Source organism: Daphnia magna, linkage group LG6, assembly GCF_020631705.1.
Source record: "Daphnia magna isolate NIES linkage group LG6, ASM2063170v1.1, whole genome shotgun sequence".
NCBI classification, from domain to species: Eukaryota; Metazoa; Arthropoda; class Branchiopoda; order Diplostraca; family Daphniidae; genus Daphnia; species Daphnia magna.
The window spans coordinates 5,816,763-5,821,728 of record NC_059187.1 but is presented as its reverse complement, the minus strand read 5'-3'; the positions used below and the strand labels follow the sequence as shown (position 1 = coordinate 5,821,728).

Genomic DNA, 4,966 nt, shown 5'->3' with positions numbered 1-4,966 from the left:
CTGCTATACAACGTGTGTGCGTGGCGCATTATACCCCTTTTCACGATTGGAGGGTGGTTAAAGTTGCTTTCTTGCCGGCATAGCCATTAAGAAAGTTTTTGATTTACTCTCGCATATGTCACTGAAAGCCAGCAATATACTAAGAATAAATCCCTAACCCGACTGACAAGATCCACGCCGTGTACATACGATCGCTAAATCTTTCGACAGCCGCTTCGGAATGACGTTAAACGTATAATGTAAAACTCATCCGGAAATGACCACACGGGGGTCCTGGAGCCAAAATAAATCATGCAGCAATTGAAGGATAAGACACACGAGTATGATAGATCGCTGCCACCAATGTAATGGTTTACACGCGCGTGGAGCGTGCAAACTATCACAAGAATTTAAAGTAATAAAGAATCTTTGACTTTACCGCATTGTATTTGTAAGGCTGGAACAGGTCGGGACAGATCGGCACAACTAGCGAGAAAGTTAACAGAAGACCGAAGGGGCAAGCTAAATCTAGTTCTATTTATTAGGTCTTGAGGAAGCATTTTTTCCTTGGTTGGCGTGGGGTCGTGGTAGCGTCCTTTCCAACGGTCAACTTGACCTTCTTCTTTGTTCGAGAACAAGGGGGCTTTTTCCGCAACGGTCAACTCCCCGTATTGCTTGGGGCGCCAGAGGGGTGACTTTTTAGAAAGTCGAAATACATCGTTTCTGTGTTGTCAGAGATCTCGATTCTTTACACTTTTTACGTGCCTTGTAACACGCGCCCTCCACACCGAATTGGCTGTCCAGCTCGACACGGATTCATTCCTGATGGGCTTACGACGGTTTGTGAGCGTTAGCATCCGGGGACACCCCAAAAAAGTATTCAGCGACAACGGTACTAATTTGGTGGCAGGTGAACGTGAGCTAGGAGAAGGATTGCGCGCTATGGAGAAGGAAGACAAGATTTTCAATAAAGCAGCAAAAATGAAGATCCAGTGGCACTTTTCACCCCCATCTGCACCACATTTCGGAGGAGTATGGGAACGCCTCGTCCGTTCAGCTAAGACTGCCCTTAAAGCAGTTATGGCATGCAAATCGTTCAAGAAGAAGTTCTCAGTACTACATTGAGGGAGGTGGACTTCATGTTGAACGCCAGACCACTCACGCATCTAAGATGGCATCCGGAGAACAGAGGACCTTTAACCCCAAATCACTTCCTCCTCGGCCGGCCGCATCCGCACTTCTCGCCCGGACTCTTCGACGATACCCGATGGTTGTCTCGTCGCAGATGGCTACGAGCCCAAGAACTGGCTCAACAATTCTGGAAGACCTGGATACGAGAATATGTGCCATCCTTGCTTCAGCGTACGAAGTGGACAAAGAAGGAGCGCAACATAGCAGTTGGAGACTGTCCTGATAGTTGACGACAAGAACCCTCGTGGTAAGTGGCCCACTGGCCGAGTAACTGAGGTACTACCTGACAAAGCTGAAATGGGCGGAAACCAAACCGTAAGGACCGTAATAGTAGAGACGGAGGATGGAGAATATCGGCGGCCGGTGGTAAAACTGTGTCTTCTCAAACCCGAAGAGGAAGAAAAGGCTGATGACCAAGAAGAAACAAGGAAGAAATGATGAAGTTTTCCAGAAGGAAAGGTGAACTATGTTGCGGCTCAAGGAACCGCAAGAACGAGTTAGCAACGCTGGTTTTTAGGAGGGCGTTTTTTCGCAGGCGCTTTCTTTTTTTTTTGCTGTTCTGAGCGCTTTTGCGGGGATTGAGGATCCCCTCTTCGAAATAAAGAGGAAGTTTTTTGCATAAAATTGTGTTTTCGTCGCTCTTATTCTTTCACTCGGGTAATATTCTAGCAGTATTTTATAATCTTAAAATTGCCATTACGATTTGTGGAAGGAATTTTCTAGAGGTTCCGAGAGAGAACACATAGAAACCAAAGTCATTTGCCTCAGAGACGTCGAGCGAATGTCAGATCTGCTAAATCATTATTTTTCTGCGCTAGAAGATTTAGGTAACCCTGATAGTGATGTCGAGCTAGAAAAAAGGAGGAAGAATGCACTACAACAAAACATTTTGATTCGTTTTGGAGACGAGGTAAAAACTTTTATCCATCCTACCATTGGAACAGTCTCTATTGATGAAGCTTTAAGTACAAAGTTGGGTATAGCAAAGAAAATTCCAGTAAAGGTAAGATTCGAAATATACATTTTTGCATGTGTTACATCACGTAATATCATAATTTTTTTTTTGTTATAGATTAGAGACGAGGCGTCCATCCTACGAAATTTTAGACCAAAACAGACAAGAAAAGCGCTTCCGATGAAGTTGTCAGTCAAGGACATACTTGAAGGTGAGGTTGAAATACCACCTCTTGTAAAAGAATTTTTTGAATGCCTTGTAAATGGGCTAACCAGCCCAACCAAAATATGTGACTGAAAGCAAATTAGAATCAAATCTCTGGCAGAAGACGCTATTTTTTCAGTAACGAACGGAAGATGTAAGCCATCAAAGCATTTGCTTCTATCGTTGGTAATGAAGTCTGTTACGGGCAGCCGGAAGGTTATCGAAATGCTAAACAAATTGGGTCACTGTGTGAGTTATCATTTAGCCGAAGAGCTAGAAACGGAGTTGACTTACGCTGTCGCTGATTCCTCAACACTCCTTCCATACGGGTAACAAAGGCAGCCTAACCTTCACACTGGTAAATGCAAATGAGTTACACAACAGAAACAATTACAAAACACTAACTATTCCTAATTTATTTCTTAAAAATTCAGGTGTTGTATTCGATAACTATGATCCCTATGTAGAGACCCTAACGGGCAAGGATACGCTTCACGATACCGTCGGCATCGTATATCAAGATACGACATTATTTTCTTCAAGATGATGATGTCTATGTTGATCCTACGAGAGTAGAAGAGCTCTCTGCTCCGGAAATACAGAGTGGCCGTAAATCGTTTCGCCGGAGACGGGCTTTTTGTGAAACGGCCCAAGTAATTGAACCGTATCATAAAAGGCCAAGGATGATTAGAGAGAACATGATACCTCTTGACGACCCAAGAAGAGATCGTATTTCATCAACCATACATCATGCAAAACTGTGGGACTTCTTATGGATGTCATCCCTGTCCCTTAATTTGAAAGAAATCCCGATGTGGACAGGGTGGAATGCGACTTATCTTAACCATGTTCATCCCAGACTGCCTATGCAAAAAAATTTCTTATTTGCCGCAGCTAAATGTTTCAAAGACATCTATATCTGCAGTGATCGAAACATTAAACATGTCCATGCGTCTTGCCGAGGAGTTTGGGCAAAAGTATATGTCAGTGACTTACGACCTCGCTATTGCCAACATAACGCTTACCATTCAGTCAGAAGAGAGTCCAAAATATGATTATTTATTTATCCAGCTTGGCTCATTTCATTTTGAACTATCTTTCTTTAAAGCACTTGGCAAATTTATCGATGATTCTGGTGAACCCTAATTTTGAGAGAAAGCTCTGCATTAGCAGAAAGATTGCTGAACGCCTTTTTAACTTGAAAACACTACAACAGATGTAGAAGAATACATCCTATTTTTGGAGCTGCACTTCGAAAACTTCATTTTGAAGAATTCATAAAGACCTTGGACTACACTATCGAAGAGTACCAGAGCATTCTATGCAACTTAAAACCAATGTTAACACCTGCAGATCTTCCAAGAGAAATTTAAGAGCTCTTCGAGAGATACGAATTATTTTGTCGACTAACTATTGATGGCGAACACGGAGCAACCGCTAAATACTGGATGACGTATATCCAACTAATTGACCTCTATCATCAGTTCTTCAGATCTATCAGAACCGGAGATTACCAACTCTTTATGTACTTGCTACCAGAAATCACAAATCTTTTTTTTATCTTCAATCATCAAAACTATGCTAGGTGGTTAGTTCGCTGCCACGTCACCCTACTGAGAATGGAAGAAACCCATCCGGGGATAACAGAATATTTTGAGAATGGCATCATTTCTATTAGGCGAACGAAAAAACCTTTCTCCCGGATTCCCATTGACCTTACTTTGGAACAGACCATTAACAGGGACGCAGAAAGTTCTTCCTCAGGTGAATTATCTTTTAGTTATAGTCAAGAATGCATATATCAATAATTTGTAACACAAAAGATTTAAAAGCAATTTCTATTCTGAATGCAGGCGTCAGTGCTTTAACTAATTCTCCGTCAGCCAGAACTCGGTGGCATAAAAATCATAACATCCGAATGTCGCTCGTCTCCCACATGTACACCTATTTGGGGATCAATCGAAAAGAGGAAATTTCTAGAGAGGCTCACGCACATAGAATAAGGAAAGACACGGCGCTGTTGAAAGCAGTAGAAGATTGTATTAAGTCGTGCCGAAATCCTTTTACGGAGAATGGCGCCGATTTAGTAAATTTGTGCACTGGCAAAGGTTGCTCTGCTGCTACTATGCATTTTCTACTGAATGTGAAGGAAAAAGGAAATAGTTTGCGGGCAGATTTCATTCAGCGATGTTTAGAGGATCCAGCCTCTTTCATAAAACCCATAACAAGACAGAAAGTGATGAACTTCTCAGCAGAAGGAGCCAAGGTGGAAAAAAAAGACCTGATGGGAAAATCCAACAAGCCAGGATGGAACGTGTTATGATGGGACGCAGTTTAGCGATTGCGCTTGACAAAAAGGTAGATATGGCACTCGTTTTGACCTCCCCATTGACGCCAATTCCTCTTTGTTTTTTTCATATTGATGGTGTTATGAGCAAAACTCCGAAATCTTCGCTTTTTCACGTCCTAGAAAAACGTCTCCCAATTCCATGCAATCCCTCCATTGATGTTCACATTTTTGATGGATTTTTCCTACTCCATTTGCTAGTCGATCTCCCTTTAACATTTGGAAAAATTGCATATCATTTAATGAGCAAGATTTGCAGAATGAATGCAAAAAGAGTAGACTTAGTATTT

At 42.1% G+C, this 4,966-nt stretch overlaps 1 pseudogene; it reads left to right on the top strand.

Moving 5' to 3' along the window:
• Positions 1-921: 921 nt before the first annotated feature.
• On the top strand, positions 922-3,475 carry LOC123473795 (annotated as a pseudogene).
• Positions 3,476-4,966: the final 1,491 nt, after the last annotated feature.